Here is a 20,574-nt window from a genome sequence, read left to right as displayed (position 1 = left end):
ATCAATTTTATTTACTGTCGTTAAACTCTCGTCGAAGAAAAAAAAAGAGAGTATGGAGCAAATTCTGAAGCCAGAATGCCTTACGCTAGATCCACGTGCGGTGGGCGCTTCTAACACCTTCGACCACTGGCTGAAGTGTTTCGAAGACTACCTGGCAGCCTCTGCAGCGGTCACCACGGATGATGACAGACTCCGGGTCCTCCATGCGAGGGTAAGAGACACTGTCTACCTCGCGATCCGTGCGGCCACCGATTATACTAAGGCCCTCGAGCTTCTGAAGAAGCGCTATATCAAACCACCCAATGAAATACACGCTCGTTACCTCCTAGCCACTCGACGACGGCAGTCTGGCGAAACGATGGAGGAGCCAGGGGCTGTAACTGCAAAGCTGTGTCGGCTGAGCAGAGCATGAACGACCTCGCCCGAGATGCGTTTGTGGCCGGGGTCGGATCGTCGTACATTCAACTTAAACTGTTGGAGAAGGGTAACCTTAACCTTACCCAGGCCATCGAGCTAGCAGAGATGCTCGAGACGGCCTCCAAAAGCTTAGTATTATATCCGGAGGACCATGTGGAGACAACGTGGCAGGAGCAGTCGCCAATCCCTCCTCGTCCCTCGGGTTCGAAATGCTGTGTAATGGCGTGCTCACACTCGGGCCAGACGATGGCAGCAGCCCCGGGCGGCCCGCGGTGCTATTTCTGTGGGTGAGCGAAGCATACTCGGCAACGGTGTCCCGCTAAAGCTGTGTTGTGCACCGCATGCGGTAAAAAAGGGCACTATTCAAAAGTGTGCCGATCTAAACCCAGGAACGGCAGTGCGGCCTGCGATTCTTCAGAGCTCGGGTCTTCGTCGTCAAAGTCATCGCGGGGTTCGTCCACGTGCGAGGCCAGGATGACGCCATTACGGTCGACGGAGTCGGAGGAGTGTGACCACCAGGGGTCGCTGAGTTTGGCGCCCTCACCCACGTGCGACTCATGGGAGCGGCCATGTTGGTCGACACTGACCACGAACGACCAGCAGGGGTCCTCCTCATCGATTTCAGCTGCCTGCAGTGGCGCTCATGAACCAACGGTGGCGTCGATCATCCTGGACCAGGCCAAGCCTCATAGACTTGACAAATCTATGATGAATATCCAGGTAAATGACCACGTGATTTATTGTCTGTTTGACAGCGGGAGCACTGAGAGCTTTATCCACCCAGACACTGTGAAGCGGTGTGGACTCCAGATTCAACCTGCCATACAGACAATCTCTATGGCATCAAGGTCCCGGTCTGTTGCTGTGCTAGGGAGTTGCGTGGTAACCTTGAAAGTGCAAGGCACAGTTTAAGAGCGTTTCAAGCTCCTCGTGTTGCCGTATCTTTGCGCGCCAATACTTCTCGGACTAAATTTCATGGTCCACTTGAGGAGTGTAATCCTACAGTACGGTGGGCCACTCCCTTCACTGGCAGTGGGAAAACAGCAGCAGCCTCCAAATTGCCCAACGCGCCCCGCCTGCAGCCTCTCGACGCTGAAGATCACCACACCCTCCTTGTTCCAGAATCTTGTGCCAGGCTGCAAGCCCATCGCGACTAAAAGTAGGCGTTACAGCGCTGAGGATCGGATCTTCATTAGATCTGAGGTTCAGCAGCTCCTCAAAGAAAGGATCATACAACCCAGCGCTAGTCCGTGGAGGGCGCAGGTCGTGGTGGTCAAGAGCGGGAACAAACCCCGGATGGTCATTGACTACAGTCAGACCATTAACCGATATACGCAGCTGGATGCGTATCCTCTCCCGCGCATATCTGATATGGTCAATCAGATTGCGCAGTACCGGGTGTTCTCCACCATAGGCCTCAAGTCTGCCTACCACCAACTCCCCATTCGCCCAGAGGACCGACAATACACGGCTTTTGAGGTGGATGGTCGCTTGTATCACTTTCTCAGGGTTCCCTTTGGTGTCACCAATGGGGTCTCGGTCTTCCAGCGTGCTATGGACTGAATGGTGGACCAGAACGGGCTGCGGGCTACCTTCCAGTACCTGGATAATGTCACCATCTGCGGCCATGACCAGCAGGACCACGACACGAATCTCCTGAACTTCCTACGCACTGCATCTCGCCTGAACTTGACCTACAACAGGGAGAAGTGTGTGTTTCGTACGCGCCGTTTAGCCATCCTAGGATACGTGGTGGAAAACGGGGTCATTGGCCCTGATCCAGACCGTATGCACCCCCTTTCTGAACTTCCCTTGCCTGCTAGTGCAAAAGCACTGAGAAGATGCTTAGGCTTCTTCTCTTATTATGCGCAGTGGGTTCCCAACTACGCGGACAAAGCCCGTCCGCTCATTAAGTCCACGACTTTTCCCTTAACGCCAGAGGCCCGATTGGCCTTCGATAAATTGAAAGCCGACATTGCGAAAGCTATGAAGCACGCTGTAGACGAGTCCATCCCCTTTTAGGTGGAGAGCGATGCATCTGATTTCGCCCTGGCCACCACACTTAACCAGGCGGGCAGGCCCGTCGCATTTTTTTCCCGCACCCTCCAAGGCCCCGAAATTCGGCATTCAGCGGTGGAAAAGGAGGCCCAGGCCATTGTGGAGGCCGTCAGGCACTGGCGCCATTACTTGGCGGGAAAATGGTTCACCCTGATCACGGACCAGCGGTCCGTGGCGTTCATGTTTAACTACACGCAGAGGGGCAAGATCAAGAATGACAAGATCTTGCGGTGGAGAATTGAACTCTCCACCTATAACTACGACACCATGTACCGTCCAGGGAAACTCAATGAGCCCTCGGATGCCCTCTCGCGTGGAACATACGCTAGTATACAGGAGGACCGTTTGCACGCTCTCCATAATGACCTATGCCATCCTGGGGTCACTCGGCTCTACCACTTTATAAAAGCCCGCAACCTGCCTTACTCGGTGGAGGACGGCAGGTCAGTAACAAGAAGCTGTCGGGTTTGCGCGGAATGCAAACCGCACTTTTACCGACCTGACCGGGCACATTTAGTCAAGGCCACTCGTCCCTTCGAGAGACTGAGTGTCGATTTTAAGGGCCCCCTTCCCTCAACAGATCGGAATGTGTACTTCCTCAATATCATTGACGAGTACCCTCGGTTCCCTTTTGTTGTTCCCTGCTCTGATACATCCGCTGCCACGGTTATCAAGGCATTCCGTGATCTCTTTACCCTGTTTGGGTACCCTGGCTACATCCATAGCGACAGGGGCTCGTCGTTCATGAGCGATGACTTGAGGCAATTCCTGCTCTCATATGGGATTGCCTCTAGTAGGACCACGAGCTACAACCCTAGGGGTAATGGACAGGTGGAACGCGAGAATGCTACTGTCTGGAAGGCTGTCTTACTGGCGTTGAAGTCAAAAGGTCTTCCAGTCTCCCGTTGGCAAGAGGTGCTCCCTGATGCGCTCCATTCTCTTCGCTCCCTCCTGTGTACGGCAACCAATGCTACTCCCCACGAGAGGATGTTTTCATTCCCTCGGAAGTCTTCCTCGGGGACCTCATTACCGTCTTGGTTGACGTACTCAGGACCCGTCCTCCTGCGGCGACATGTAAGGGCCCGCAAGTCCGACCCGTTGGTCGAACAGGTCCATCTCCTCCATGCCAACCCTCAGTATGCCTATGTGGCATACCCTGACGGGCAAGAGGATACGGTCTCGATCCGAGACCTGGCGCCAGCAGGGGACGTAGCAACCCCTGTCGCTCCCATACCCCCTGTTACAAACCCTTTATCTCTTGTTTCTTCCCCGGACACGGCGCGGGCAGCATCGGGACCGTTGCTTAACCATTTTACTCCCATGAACAGCTTGCCTGAGCCCAGAAGATGGTCGCCACTGCAGGGCGTGTCAGGATCCCATGGACTACCGTCGCCTCAGGGTCAACCGGCCTGTGAGTCCGTGGAAGAACAGCTGGACGCCACCTTGGGGAGAACGCCACCGCAAGTGCCTACTCCGGTGTCGCCGCCGGTATTGAGGAGGTCACAACGACGGTGCGGTCCCCCTGACCGTCTGAACTTATAGACTGCTGACACTTTATTCTGTTTTTTGTACCCCGCCGGCCTTTGTTCTCAAAGGAGGGGTGAATGTGGTGAACCATTGTTGGTTCCCACTGGATAGTACTGAGCCAGGGGCTGGCCAGTACTACAAGGATGTACATATGTTACTGTTGGGTTGTGCTATTGTTGCTGTTGGGGTTAGGGTGGGGTTGTTACACCTTTGTACTGTAGTGTTGTGGCACATCCCAGTCGGGCTCCGTCTCCTGGGAGAGGTATAAGAGTCCCTGCTCTGGCCGGGACCCCTTCAGTCTGGGATAGTGTATATAAGTACTGGCTGCTTCATTACAGTAAATAAAAGCCTTTCATTTACCGAGCTTCAGGCCTCGTGTTTGAGTAGCGCATCAGTACCCACATTTGAAAGCTGTCCAGAGCCAGTTGCTGCTGGTTCTGTTCTAACACATGTTTCTTTTTGTTAACTGCAATCACCCAAGATTAAGATATTGGCACCAGAAATAATGACCAAGTCCATCTCATGCATGTCTGTCCCACATTCCACAGACCCAACTCAGATGCTTCCATCTCAGTATGTGCAGATAGTCAGGTTCAGAAAGTAATACCAAGTAAAACACAGCTCATGACACACAGAAGGAGGAACAAATGATTCAGATCGTAGGGAAGTAGGGAAATGTTGCATAGGACCTCTTCCTGAGATGCAAGGCTGCAAGGGGATCATGAACTCATGGGAGGGGTGCCAATGGAAGGGAATAAAGGTTCATTATGCGGCCCTTTGAAAATGTTGAGAAGACCATTGCCATAGGGGAATATGTGGCAGTGCTGTCCAACATCACCACTACTATGAAGGATGGCCAAAAGATGTGCAGGGTCCAAACAGGGTGCACAACAACTTCACAGCAATTGCAGAAGAAGTTGCAGTCACCAAATTCCCACATGCAGTTTTTCCTATGAACACAATGCAGTATGTACCATCTACAATATGCATTGCAGCAACTCACCAAGGCTCCTTCAACAACTCCTCCCAAACCCATGACTTCCGTGGTAGGGAAGTTGTTGGAGAGAATTCTTAGAGACAGGATGTATGCGCATTTAGAATGGAACAATCTCATTAGTGACAGACAGCATGGCTTTGTAAGAGGGAGGTCGTGCCTTACAAATTTGGTGGAGTTTTTTGAGGAAGTGACAAAAACGGTTGACGAAGGAAGGGCTGTGGATGTCATCTATATGGATTTCAGTAAGGCATTTGACAAAGTCCCTCATGGCAGGTTGGTTAAGAAGGTTAAGGCTCATGGGATACAAGGAGAGGTGGCTAGATGGGTAGAAAACTGGCTTGGCCACAGGAGACAGAGGGTAGCAGTCGAAGGGTCTTTTTCCGGCTGGAGGTCTGTGACCAGTGGTGTTCTGCAGGGCTCTGTATTGGGACCTCTGCTATTTGTGATATATATAAATGATTTGGAAGAAGGTGTAACTGGTGTTATCAGCAAGTTTGCGGATGACACGAAGATGGCTGGACTTGCGGATAGCGATGAACATTGTCGGACAAGATATAGATAGGCTGGAAAATTGGGCAGAGAAATGGCAGATGGAATTTAATCCAGATAAATGCAAAGTGATACATTTTGGAAGAACTAATGTAGGGGGGAGTTATACAATAAATGGCAGAGGCTTCAAGAGTATAGAAACACAGAGGGACCTAGGTGTGCAAGTCCACAAATCCTTGAAGGTGGCAGCACAGGTGGAGAAGGTGGTGAAGAAGGCATATGGTATGCTTGTCCTTATAGGACAGGGTATAGAGTATAAAAGCTGGAGTCTGATGTTGCAGCTGTATAGAACGCTGGTTAGGCCACATTTGGAGTACTGCGTCCAGTTCTGGTCGCCGCACTACCAGAAAGACGTGGAGGCTTTAGAGAGAGTGCAGAGAAGGTTTACCAGGATATTGCCTGGTATGGAGGGTCATAGCTATGAGGAGAGATTGGATAAACTGGGCTTGTTCTCCCTGGAAAGACGGAGAATGAGGGGAGACCGAATAGAGGTGTACAAAATTATGAAGGGTATAGATAGGGTGAACAGTGGGAAGCTTTTCCCCAGGTCAGATTTGACTATCACGAGGGGTCACGGGCTCAAGGTGAGAGGGGCGAGGTATAACTCAGATATCAGAGGGACGTTTTTTACACAGAGAGTGGTGGGGGCCTGGAATGCGCTGCCAAGTAGGGTGGTGGAGGCAGACACGCTGGCATCGTTTAAGACTTACCTGGATAGTCACATGGGCAGTCTGGGAATGGAGGGATACAAACGAATGGTCTAGTTGGACCAATGAGCGGCACAGGCTTGGAGGGCCGAAGGGCCTGTTTCCTGTGCTGTACTGTTCTTTGTTCTTTGTTCTACCATCTAGCAGGATATGGGCAGGAGATGCATGGGAAGGCCACCAGCTACAAGTTCCCCTCCAAGTCACATCCTCTCCTGACTTGGAAATATATCGCCATTTTTCCACTGTCCTTGGTCTACATCCTGGACCTCCCTCCCTAACAGCACTGTGGGTGTTTCTGCAACACATGGGCTACAGGGGTTAAGGCAGCTCACCACCACCTTCTCAAGGGCAATTAGGGATTGGCAATAAATGCTGGGCTTCCCAACAATGTCCACATCCTGTGAATGAATAAAAAAAGTCAGTAATGAGGCTATTGAAATTCAGACTTTCAATTACAGGGATTTGTCAATCCCAGATTAGAAATTTGGTGGATTGAATTGGGAGAACTTTGATTGCTGGGCAGCATGGTGGTACAGTGGTCAGCACTGCTGCCTCACAGCTCCGAGGGACCCGGGTTCAATTCCAGCCTCGGGTCACTGTCTGTGTGGAGTCTGCATGGGTTTCCCCCGGATGCTCCAGTTTCCTCCCACTAGTTCGAAAGATGTGCTGGTTAGGTGCATTGGCTATGCTAAATCCTCCCTCAGTGTACTTGAACTAGGGGATTTTCACAGTAACTTTTTGTTGTAGTGTTAATGTAAGCCTACTTGTGAAACTAAGAAATAAACTTTAAACTGCAGATGATTGGGCTACATCCACGACCTTTTGTAGTTTCTTGCGGTTTTGGACAGAGCAGGAGCCATACCAAGAGTGATACAACCAGAAAGAATGCTTTCTATGGTGCATCTGTAAAAGTTGGTGAGAGTCGTAGCTGACATGTCTAATTTCCTTCGTCTTCTGAGAAAGTAGAGGCATTGGTGGGCTTTCTTTCCTATCGTGTCAGCATAAAGCAGAAATCCTTAGGTCTGAACGTGCAACTTCAAGCAAACAAGGGTGAAGTTTTGGGTGGGTATCAAATGCCCTGAGTGCTGTTTTGTGCCTTTACAGACACTTCTATCTCTCCTCCAACTTGAGATGTGCTAGATGAATGTCTGCAGGAATTCACACACGGAGCAATTTGCCAGCTGCAAGTGAGACAGTGACTGTCAGCAGGACAGTTGTGGGGAACAATTGCAGTAATGTTCTTCTGATATGCAAATTTAAAGCACAAAACAATAACAGGAAGGAATACACCAAGGAGAGTGTGGATAAAGATAGGTAACCAAAAGCTTTAGCTCCAATTGTAAACAGTCAGCTTGGGAAGTAGACGTCCAAAGACCAGGGCTGCACATCCCAGCAGCACACATTAGGGCGGCACGGTAGCACAGTGGTTAGCACTGCTGCTTCACAGCTCCAGGGACCTGGGTTCGATTCTCAGCTTGGGTCACTGTCTGTGTGGAGTTTGCACATTCTCCTTGTGTCTGCGTGGGTTTCCTCCGGGTGCTCCAGTTTCCTCCCACAGTCCAAAGATGTGCGGGTTAGGTTGATTGGCCATGGCAAATTGCCCCTTAGTGTCCTGAGATGCGTAGGTTAGAGGGATTAATGGGTAAAATATGTAGGGATATGGGGGTAGGGCCTGGGTGGGATTGTGGTCGGTGCAGACTCGATGGGCCGAATGGCCTCTTTCTGTACTGTAGGGATTCTATGTTCTATGTCATTTGATACAGATTAGCAATGGGAGTGGAATTAATGAGTGAAAATAAATGGCAGACTTCAGTATTGCATGGAGATCGCCTTAAAATAAGGAGTGCAATGAAGGCTCTTAAAGATTCACTAACAAAAATAGAGAAACAACCGTAGCTTCTGCTGAAGTCAGCACCTCCTCCACCCATAATTATGGTTTTGTTTCTGCCCTTTTTAATGCCACATGCAATTTCTGTGGTGGGGCTGGAGGAGCCAAATGTATCGACCTCAAACATGCGAAGGCTTCATGTAAATTCCAATTTGGGAATGCATTCGTTTTGCACTCCAGTTTCCAACTTTCAGGTTTGTCAGCTATTATTTTTAAAAGCTACCCATGTAAAATTGTTTGCCAGCATTTGCAAGCAATTAGTTGCGGCGGTAACTGTTTATAAGTAGTCCAAATATGTAACGTTGCAATCATTCCTGGCTTTTTTTCTGTTTTTATTTTTATTTTTTGCTGTTGACACTGACAGCTTCATAAGCAACACTGCAGATTTTAAATTATATTACTGGTATTGCTGGGTTTCCCAAAGAAAGAATGAGAGAAGGGATGTCAGGTTGGAAACAAAATGCCCTCTACTCACCTTGGGATTCTCACGCATACAGCAACAGACAGAGGAACAGACCTTGCTATGGCTGACAATGCAACTAAGATTGATAGCACCACTAAGATGCATGAATGCCTAACCATTTAATGTCGGTTGCGCCCTTTAATTTAAGTGTGTCCTGCTTTCAATGCTACTGCTGGAACTATAGAATCCCTACAGGGCAGAAGGAGGCCATTCGGCCCAATGAATCTGCACTGACCAAAATCCCAACCAGGCCCTATTCCCATAACTCCACATATTTACCTTACTAATCCCCCTGACACTAGGGTCAATTTAGCATGGCCAATCATCCTCCCACATATCTTTGAACTGTGGGAGGAAATCGGAGCACCCGGAGGGATCCCACGCAGACACGGTGAGAATGTGCAAACTCATTACAGACAGTGACCCGGGGTCAGAATTAGACCCGGGTCCCTGGCGCTATGAGGCAGCAGTGCTAACCACTGTACCACTGTGCCGCCCAGGATATCCCAGGGCAATCAGCAGCCTGCATACCCTGATTGACCACACTTGCCAAATGTCATCCATCACAAATGTGGACCAAGGCGAATCGACCTGACAATGATCATGTAATAACAGTATGTCATGATCTCAGTGCCATTGCATGAAAGAGGCACTGTGAGATTATCAATAGGAAACATACCTGCACTGACTACACCTAGTAAAATTGTCAGCAATCATATGTGCAGCACTTGACATAAAGAGTTGGTAATGATGGTGGGATAGATGATCACAGAACCAGATTTTTAAAAAACGTTCTACCATGGGATGTGTCACTGTTAAGATCAGCATTTATTACCTAATTGCCATTGAGAAGGTGGTGATCGGCCAACTTCTTGAATCTCTGCAGTCCATCTGATCAAGGTGAGGTGTAAAGGATTAACGGATGGGATATGCTAATGTATGACATTGATGATCATGTAGTACTGATATCAGTCTGTCATGTGTTAGACAAGAGAGAGAGGGGGAGAAACACCATGCCGAGGTGCAATGTGCCGACTCTGTAGCCGGTTTATTTGTAGTACCTTTAAGCAAGTATTAAGCAGGTACTAGAGTGCATCTACAATCTGTCTACTAACCAGGCATTACACTCAGAGTCCACAGACAAAAGGAGCAGATCATAAAATGGTGGCAGCAGTGGAAACATCGATGCAAAAAATACATCAGTGTTGTTAAAGGAATCAGAGTGAGGAAAAGGTTGACAGCAGCTTGTAAAGAATTGATGGAAGGAGGAGGCACACTGTAGCGAGGTAACGATGACCGTACGTGGTGACCAGTCCCTGGCTGCACGCTGTCTATCTGACTGCATCGAGGGCCCTCAGAAACATAATGGGAGTTGTGGAGATGTCATTTCCTCTGCTTTCGAGCAACATCAGACCTTAATTTTAAAGTGCAAAAGCATCAATCTGTTCTTTCTTCTCATTGTAGGTCCAGTAGCAAACAACATTCTCCTGAGGCAAGGTGTGGAGAAGTCCACCATGGACATTGAGATGGCATTCAAAGCCATTGACACTTATTTTAACCCCAAGTGAAACTTAGTAATTGAACAAATACACGTTAACTAGAGATCACAATGATCTGGGGAATTGATTGAATTAATTCGAACCAACATTATCACCCAGCTAGTTCTTGGAGATACAGGATGCTGAAGGACAAACTAATCCATGACTGCATAGTTATTGGTGTCCGCTATGAAAAATCCTTCAGGGGTGATCTTACCCACTCGTCATGCCAGCTTATCAGTGTGGTGAGCCGGTAAGATCAGGCGAGAGGCAAAGATTTGGGTTCTCGCTCGGTTTTTGCTTCTCGTGATGTTACCGGCACTGTTTTGCCAGTGAATTTTGATGTTACAAAATAAGATAATATACCTGGGGGGTGGGGGGGAAGGTTTACTATAAAGGGTTAACAGATGGGATATGCTAGTGTGTAACATAGATGATGTTGTAACAATGACATCAGTCAGTCATGCATTCGACTCTCTGGGTGCGATCCCACTGACTGTTCATGCCATGCTTCCACTGCAGTGGGATCAGAGAATTTGGCACCTAGCCAAATCTCCATTCCCTGCAGCAGGATGGGAAATTCCTGCCAGCGTGAACAGTGGTAACATTCCGGCCTCTATCTCTCTGTCAGACAGAGAGAGGAAGGTTAGAACACTATTCCTCGGAACAACATGTCTACTCTATGAATTGTTTAGATGTAGTATGAATAAACAAGTGTTAACTATATATCAGAGTACTTCTCTGTCTACTAACAAGGTACCATGCGTAGAGTCCAAGATAGAAGGACCATCACAGTTCTATTAGGGAGGGCATTCCAGGTTTTTAACTTATCAGAGTGACACAACGACCGTGAAGGAACTGTGAGGATGTCAAGAATCAAAGCCAGGATGATGTGTGGCTTGGAAGGGAACTTAAAATAGTGTTCCCATGCGTCTGCTGCCTTTGGCCTGATACGTGTTAGAGGTCAAGGGTTTGAAGAGGACATGATGAGGTGTCTTGGTGAGATGAATGTCTGTGAAATGCGGACTCCTAGAATAGCCACACAAAATGGCCAATAATAATAACAGGCAGTTATGAGATGAAACTTTGCTCCACCTCTGGGTCGGCAGGCTGCATTGCTGGCTTCCAGAGTGGATACCCCAACTGCACAGAGGATGCAGATGGATTGAGATACACTCTGAGGCTGTCAAAGGTTTTGTTCCTTTGTTTTGGTTCATTAGCTGTTTTGCTTTAAAATTCTTTCCCATCAGTAGTGTGGTTTCTGCACTCAAGCTTTGTGGATGATAGAACCTCAGAAAATGGTGCTGCAACATCAGGGCCTGGATGCTCCCAAAAAAGTTCGAAGTGCCGAATTTGTGGGAAAACTGGAGTAAATCCCGCTGGTTTTTTTAGTGGGATTTTCAAAATGAATCTTCCACACTCTGGAACCGCAGAGTGCATCACAGAGATTCATGTTGAAAATCCAGGGGTGAAGCCTATTCCCGCTGGAGAGGCTGGCAGCACAGCGGTGAGCGGGCCTCTGCGCATGTGCCGATCTGTCATAGCCGAGATCGACGCATACACAGGAGCCTCACACTGCTGGTCTCCCGATCACTGCCACCCCACCTCCTCCCACCACCACCCCATCAGTCCTGCTCCCCCTTCACGCCCGACAGTCCTGACCACCTCCCCCCCTCCCCCTTCCCCAACCCAGCAGTCCTGACCCTGCCCCCTGGCAGACCCAACTCCTCCCGGAAGCCCCGCCCTGCCCCCACCCTGACGGCCAGCTCTGATCAGCCCCTTTCCTCCCTCTGCCACTGATCCTACGCAGAATGGCAGTGGGAGCCCCACCTCCATCGATCTCACCCCTCATAGGCTCCGCCCGAGCAGGCCCCAGCCCCCTCTGGCTGTGACCACTTGGCATTGCCCGATGCCCGGTAGGCAATGCCAAGGTGCCCCTTGGACATTGCCACTTTGCCCCTTGGGCAGTGCCAGGAGGCCAGACTGGCACTGCCAGGCTGGCAATGCCCAGGGGGCACACCCCTCTTACCCCTGACCCTTTGGGTGGCTTCCATGGTCCCACCTTCACTCTAGCGGGGTCAGGCCACCAGCTCTCCGCTTGTGGGGAGCTGTTGTATACTCCGCTGGAGTGAACCACTCCTGGCAATGGGGAGAGAGGCTTACAGGCCCGGAGACTTCAATCTTGGACTCGCTAATAGGATTCAAATAGCGATTTAAATATTTAAATCAGTTCCACGCCAATTTCCGGCGTGGAGCTGATGATGCTGGAAATCCAGGTCTCGGAGACGCATGGAGAGCGTGGCACCCAGTAGGGAGCCCACTAAACGGCTCCCCAGATTTTTCATTTCAGTCTGTCCAAAAAATAAACAGTCCAATCTAAACTGCAGCAAAAATTGAAAACTTAAGCTTGAGTGAATAAGCTGGTTAACTATAAGGGGCATGATAAGGTGAGTTTGATCCAGCACTTACCGAGCATGCATACATGTTAATTTTCCAGCCTGGAGTACCGAATAAAAATCAGGATCAGAAAGTCTAGGTTACTCTTTTTTTTGTCCAGCAATACTGAGGCCAGTCAAATTGCTGTATTCTATCATCTAATTTAATGTGCACAGACATTAATCTTGGTTCCTTGTCATCCTGTCTGGCTCTATACTGCATTACATGGTGCACTTAGCCACTGAGTGAACTGAGAATCTTTGTTTGTCAATAAGTGATTCTTTACAAAAGCAGTCTACTTTCACTAATCACAAAAGACTATGGCAGCAAATTCCAGTTGTGTCACGCCTGAATTTTCAGCACTACGGCGGCTGGTTTGGTTGCAAAATGGTGTTATAGAAAAATTGAATTCCCTGCAGAAGAAGGCCATTCAGCCCATCGAGCCTGCACCTGGGACAGCAATCCCAACCAGGCCCTATCTCTGTAACCCTACATATTTACCCTGCTAATCCCCGTGACACAAAGTGACAATTTAGCATAGCCAATCAACCTAACCTACACATCTTTGGACTTGGGGGGGTAAACCGGAGCACGTGGAGGAAACCCACACAGACACGCGGAGAAAGTGCAAACTCTACACAGACAGCGACCCAAGGCTGGAATTGAACCTTAGTCCCTGGCGCTGTGAGGCAGCAGTGCTAACCACTGTGCCACCGTGCCGCCTACATGTCGGGTCACACATGCACATTTCTGCCACCAGATGCAGCAATTTTGGTGAGGGCATTTGCCTGAATATTAGGAATGTGGACAGAAAGAAGCAAGCAGAGTGCTTCATCATCATCAGTTTCTTGTTCCTCTTGCACTTCATGCTCCTGCAGCACTGTCTGGCCAGCTTGTAGTTCTTCAGTATCTAAATGAAGAATAACACAAAGGTAGGGTTGCATCAAGTAAGCAGGAAAAGCAAGAGGTGTATGCTTACACCATCTGTAGCTGGCAAATCAGAAGAGATTGCAGAATGAGGGCAAGTGGGATACGAGAAGAGCATACTGTCACCTTTGATGGTTCCAGCCTCTGTCACTCCTCCATCAGAGTGAGGGCTTGCAGCCATGTTTGTCCCCTACAGGTTAGGTGATTCTACCTGCCGTAATGCACCACCTTGTCCTGCAAGAGACAGGGAAGCGTATTAATGAGTGTGGGATGCAATCTATTTGTGTGATGCACTTGTCAGAATTGAATAACTGGCAGGGTGTGCAAGCTGTGAGACTTGTACAAGTGATCATTGTGTCAGGGTGAGGTGAAGTTACGCATGTGAAATGTGGGTCCTGATTGATAGAAATCATTGATTGCTATGGGGAGGGGATCGATGAATTGAGCAGTATATGAGTTTGTTGTAAGGATACAGGGTATGATTTTCCAAAAGAAAAACTAGGTGCCCCACGGACGGGAAGATGGGATGCTTTCCCGCCCAATTTTTGGGCGAGCTTAGTTTAATGAATATCCGGCACTCTCTGCAGCACAGAGGCTATCAGGGGATTTATGCTGGTAGGAGGGGGTCGGGGCCTAATTCCGCCTGAGAGGCCGGCATTGGATTGCTGAAGGGACCATTCCACATGCACCCCCAATCACCGGCCTCCCGATCGCCGGCCCCGACCCCACCCAGACATCGCTGCTGTTCCCCGGCGTGAGGCTGATTACGTGGAAAATAATGGCCCAAGAAGATCGGGATTCTCATTTGTGGCCACCCACTGACATTTCCCAGCCCCTGCGTGACCCGAGCAGTGCAGCAGGCCGGGAAAATCGCATCCAGAGCATTTAAGGATATAGCACTGACTATGAGCATTTGTGTGAGGTCATTGAACTTCTTGCGGCACTGAATCCAGATTCTTAGTCTATTCAGCTGGCATTGATTGTGATAGGTAGCTACTCCCATTGTCTTCACAGCATCTGTATGGAAGACCTCCTGGTTCCCTATTGATGGAGCATGTGTCTCCTCCTGTCCTACTTCTGCATCAAGGCCTCTGTGGTGTATCTGAGCACTGTCCCAGCCATGCACTATTAATCACTGTTCTCCCTGCTAAGAATGTTTTCCCCAGTTGTCTTTAAGCAGTTCGTACTGGTTTTAAGTGCTTCCATTCTCCTATGAACTTGCCGCTCGCTCAGATACGCTGCCACTCTACAGTGAGTTCAGCACTGGGCTGCAGACTCCTCTGTTTAAATTGGCAAACAATGCAAAGTTTACCTGCCTGCATTGGTTGGAATAATGTGGAGATGCTGGCGTTGGACTGGGGTAAACACAGTAAGAAGTTTAACAACACCAGGTTAAAGTCCAAATAAACCTGTTGGACTTTAACCTGGTGTTGTTAAACTTCTTACTTGGTTGGAATAGGCATGGGTTAATCACTCATCCTGATCTTCATGCTCATTTCTGGATCTTATCCAATGTCTCCATGTAGTGAGCACAAATCCTGTCCTTTCAGTACACCTCCTGCTGCTGCAATGGCTATAGTCTTTCAGGAAATACCTAACGATGACAGAACAACAAGTTTAGCCACTGCAACATGCTTTTTATAGACATCCAATGATTTGGTTTAAGTGATAAGTTTGATACTCTTTTAAATTCTGACAGTGTAACCAGTTTGGCAGGAAATGGCAATTTGAATCAATGGCCGCGATCCTACCATCCCGACCCGCAACGTTTCTGGCGGGTCGGGGTGGGAGATGTGCGTCGCCGGCCTTGTTCCGGGATTTGCGCATGCGCCAGGAACACATGTGCATCTCTCAGAGCCGGAGAACAGTCGAAGACCAGACAATGCTGGAAACCGGTGGGAAGACAGTAAGTCATTTGAATCTTTTCTTAATATGTTTTAAATGTATTTTACATTTCATCATCGGGAGTTTACTGGTCCCAAACGAATCTCCCACCCCGCCAGGACTATTTCACTCCAGCGGGGTTTAGAGTAGCTCCCCACGTTTGGGGAGCTAGCGGGAGACCCTGCCGGAATGAAGGGGGGGCAATTGGGGGCCCCCCGGGGGTTGGGCAGTGGTGGGTAGTGCCACTTGGGCATGGGCACCTTGGCAGTGCCAGCCTGTGCCCCCTGGCACTGCCCAAGGGGTAAAGTGCCCATGTCCAGGGGCACCTTGGCACTGCCCACTAGGCATCAGGCAGTGCCAAGGGGGCGTGGCCTATTGTGGATGGGGCCTATGGGTGATCGGTGGGGGTGGGGGGTCCCGCTGCCATTCTGCTTTGGGATCAGTCTGGAATGGAGGGAGGGCAGCGATTGGGGTAGGCTGGGGTGGTCTGCCGGTGGTGGGAGGGGGGGGAGGGGGGGGGGGGGGTGGTGGGGGGGGGGGGGGGGTGCATCTGACCCGGGGGGGGGGGGTGTCAGCGGGGTGGCGGGGGGGGGGGGCTCTGCCGGGGTGAGGGGGGTGGGGAGATCACCACTGCCGAGGGGGATGGGCTGGACATTGGGGCGCTCCGGGTCGGGGGGGGGTTAGGGCTGGCCCGGGAATTGTTGTGAGGGCCGCAATTGGGCCATGGGGGGGGGGGGGGGGCTGGAGAGGCAGCACTGCGGGGGTTCCGGGCTGGCCAGTGATCGAGCTGACCAGCAAATGGGATGACTGACAACTCGGAGCCACTGCGCATGTGCAGAGTTCCAGAACTGTCAGACTCTGGCGCGAATAGGTCTCGCCCCCCCCTTGATATTATGATATTTTAATGATATTCACGATTGGGACCCCTGCAGTGCACAGAGTGGGGAGATTCGAATGTGAAGTTGAACTGAGAAAACAGTTGTGATCTAGAACAGTTTTCCCGCCAATTCAACGCTTTTGGGAGAATCGCCCCTCAGTGTTTCTCTAAACTGCAGAATAACCAGTTTCCAAACACTTGTAGCATATTTGCATTTAGAATTTACCTAACAATTCAATCTTAGTATGAGTAACCATGGGCTGAGTTTTCCTTCTGGGGACAGGAAACCATTGTCAGGACAGTTACATTTTTGGTGAACTAACTAATTTGGTGGAGGGCAGGTTGAATGGTCAGTTACTGAACACATAGGCAGAAATGCAGGCACGGCAGGAGTGCAGGCCCCCACATGAACACAACACAGCAGCCGTGACTGCCCTTTAACTGAAAGAATGGATGCATCAGAGTTTCAGGAAGGGAGACAGAGGACTGGTAACTGGGGCAGAGCCACCTTTCAATTCTCCAACGCTGACATCAAGGTCCCTCTGGAGGCAGGGAGGGCAAGGAGGAAAACCGTCTTTCCAGACATTGAAAGGAGAAGGCCATCCTCTTGAGAGACCATCAGCAGCAGAAGTGTGGTCTGGAGGATCTGGATCCAGCGCCAGAAAATGGTTTTAGGAAAGGGAAACTGTGTTTGACAAATTTATTTGAGTTTTTTGAGGGTGAAATTAGTAAGGTAGAAAAGTACACCTGGATTTCCAATCGGCATTTAATTTCACAGAATGAATTTGGTGGTAATATGTTAGTATGAATGGAAGATTGGTTAACTGACAGAAAGCAAAGAGTAAGCATGAAAGGGACATTCTCAAGTTGGCAAGCTGTGACTAGTGGAGTGCCACAAGCATTAGTGCTGGGTCTCAGCTATTTACAAACTATATTAATTACTTAGACAAAGAGACAGAGAATAATGTACCTAAGTTTGGTGAAGATACAAAGCGAGGTGAAAATTTAAATTTTCATAGTAACTTCATTGCAGTGCTTATGTAAGCCTATTTGTGACACTAATAAATAAACTTTAAACTGTGTGGAGGACACAGACAGGCTGCAAAGAGATATAGCGGGCAATTCTCCCAGCCCGCTGCGCTGCTGTGCGTGTCTCCGGGTCCCAGCTATCCGGCTATGTCAGTTCCACACCGGATATTGGTGCGAGGCTGCTTTAAATATTTTAATGAACATTTCAGGATCATTAGTGGGCCCGGGACTGAAGTCTCCAGGCTTGCTGGCCTCTCCCCCACCCTCGCCAGGAGTAATTCATTCCTATGGGGTTTACAACAACTCCCCACTAGCGGGGAGCTGGTGCCCCGAACCCGCTGGAGTGAAAGGAGGCCATTGAAGCCCCCCCAGGAGGTCAGGGGTAAGGTGGGGTGCCCCTTGGGTACTGCCAGCCTGGCAGTGCCGGTCTGGCCCCCTGGCATTGCTCACTGGGCATTGGGCAGTGCCAAGGGGGTGGGGTCAGAGGGGGCAAGGCCTATGGGGGGCAGGGCCTTTGTGGGATGATCGGTGGGGGTGGGGGGGGTTCCCATTGCCACTCTGCACTTGTGATTGGTGGCAGAAGGAGTGATGAGCCTGATCGTGGCTAGCCATCGGGATGCGGCAGGTCTGCCGGGGATGGGGGGGCTCAGGGCTGCCATGGTGGAGGGGTCAGGACTTCAGTTTAACATCTTATCCAAAAGACAGTAACTCTGGATAATGCAGCACACCCTCATTAATATGTTGGTATTTCAAGCCAAATTATCTTTTCAAATCTTAGAATGCGGCTTGAAGCTATGACTTTCTGACTCAGATGAATAAGTTACCCATTAAACCAAACTAACATTGGTTTTAATTGAAAAGAAGCAAGCAAATCTTTCTCAATGTTTTCTCATCTTCTTTTTGCCCAGAAGATGTTGGCATATGCTTTGATACAGTTCTCAAGCTAGCAACAACCGTCTAAATATGATCACCTAAATGGCCAGCCTTCACATAGGCTAAGATGGTCTGTGTTGGCAAGCTATCTAATCAATGATCCTCTTACCCAATATTCACCAAGTCACTCTTGGTTTGACACTGAATTAACAGGGATGTACTTACTTTGCAAAAAGCTTTGATACCAGTTGCATAATTCAGGCAGTAAAATTACAGTGATGTGATATTTATGGCATCTGCATTTTGGCTTTGGACCTCCACAGAACACTTAGTAACACAAAACCAAACTGAGTCTAAATGGATCGTTCAGGCTGATATTTCACTACTGAAAATACGGCTTATGATATTCATGTTTTAAATTATAATGACTGTATGTAAGTGTCCAAGATAATAATGGCAGCTCCAGTACATATTAAATTACAAAAATACAACTCAATGTGTTTAATCAGAGCATTTACTACTAAGGAATGATCTGAGAAATTGAGCTTATATTCCAGTAACTGAATTTTTGGAATTAAAGGAGCCTTGTTCAGCTCTCAAAAGATAAAGACATTTTCCTATGTGAGACAGCACTTTCCAGATCTTGCCTTCTGTTCTGTCTTGGTTGATCTTGGTGCAGCAGTGATAGAGCTCAGGTCAGGCGACACTGCTTCCAAACTTGAGAGGGGATAAAACATAACTGGAGTTCCCATTGCTGACAACCTTCCAGTGATCCCCAAAAGGACATTGGTGCATGCATCACATGAGATCTAGCTTGGCAGTGATGCACTTTGTGATTGGATTTCCAAATCTCACTCTGTAGTCTTATCCATGAAGAATATCCACATGGTCAAGATACCAAAGAACAGTATTATAAAAATTATAAAATTATATACTGTGGGTCAACTCACAGCAGGTGGACTGCAACGATTCAAGAAGGCAGCTCAGCACCACCTTCTCAAGGGCAACGAGGGATGGGCAATAAATATTGGCCAGCCAGGGATGTCCATGTCCCATGAATGAATAAAAAAAAGGAAAAATAAGCAATGTTGTCTATCTTTTTCAGTATATCATCATTTCTTACTTTCAGTTAATGTATTTTACTGTGAGATAATCTATCATGTAATTTAACTGATTCAACTTCCTTCTACTTTATGTATCAATGTGACATTAAAGCTATTGGGATTACCACACAATACTTGGGTAGGGGAGGAAAGTTAGAGCTACCCAGGAACACATCATATAGGCCGGAACTCTACCACCTCACCTGCCATGGAATCGCGCGTGCGACAATGGAAATCTCCGTTGATCTCGGGCGGAAATTTCCGGTCTCGCCTGAATGAGGCCGTAAAATCCCACCCATAGTCTCTCCAGCCGACCCATACTTGCAAAGCCTTTGGCCCTGTTAGGGGTTAGTTCTCAAACATGGAAGGAAACGAATTAATCTATACTAGATACAGCTCTTAGGGCTAAGGATTAAGGGATATGGGGGGGGTGGGTGGGGAAGATGGGATCAAGATATATAATTTGATGATCAGACATGATCAAAAAGAATGGCAAAGGAGGCCCGAAGGTCCGATTGGCCCATTCCTGCTTTTGTTTTTTTATGCTCCTATGTTTCTAATTAAAATATTCCAATATACACAATATACGATCATTATAGTTGCAAATGGAACATTAGTCATGATATCATTCCCATATCAGCAATTGCAGAAAGAAAAGATGTGCATTTATATGGTATGTCATCACTTCTCACATAAACCTCTTAAAAGAATGCAGATTTACTGGACCAGATCGTTGTACACATTGTTGTACTGCAAATGCTTTCTACACAGCAAGGTTTCACAACAACAGCACAATGCATAACCTGTTTTGGTGGCGCTGGTGGAATGTTAATCAGGAATGTAATAACCTCTTGTTCATCTTTAAAGGGATCTTTAACATTTCCCTGAAACACAGTGACAGATAGAAAGGCCTCAAATGTAATGTCTTATTGTAAGATGGCACCTCTGACATTGCAGTGCCAGCTCAGTGCTGGATAAGGGTTAGTGCTTGTAACTGTGTCATTTATAAACTAGCGTGCTACCACCTGACTCAAATTGACTCCTCACTTATACTACTGACAATGCACACCTAAGGATACAGGAACAGCGAGACCTGCTGTTTATATACATAGGTCTTTGTAGGTAGCAGGATAAATTGAGAAGGTTGTACAAGGTCCATGGCTTTATCAATAGAAGTCATGATGTGGAGATGCCGGCGTTGGACTGGGGTAAGCACAGTAAGAAGTCTCACAACACCAGGTTAAAGTCCAACAGGTTTATTTGGTAGCAAATACCATAAGCTTTCAGAGCAGAGCTCCTTC

The sequence above is a fragment of the Mustelus asterias genome, chromosome 3 (assembly GCF_964213995.1).
Source record: "Mustelus asterias chromosome 3, sMusAst1.hap1.1, whole genome shotgun sequence".
Lineage (NCBI taxonomy): Eukaryota > Metazoa > Chordata > Chondrichthyes > Carcharhiniformes > Triakidae > Mustelus > Mustelus asterias.
Note: the sequence above shows the minus strand (reverse complement) of the source record.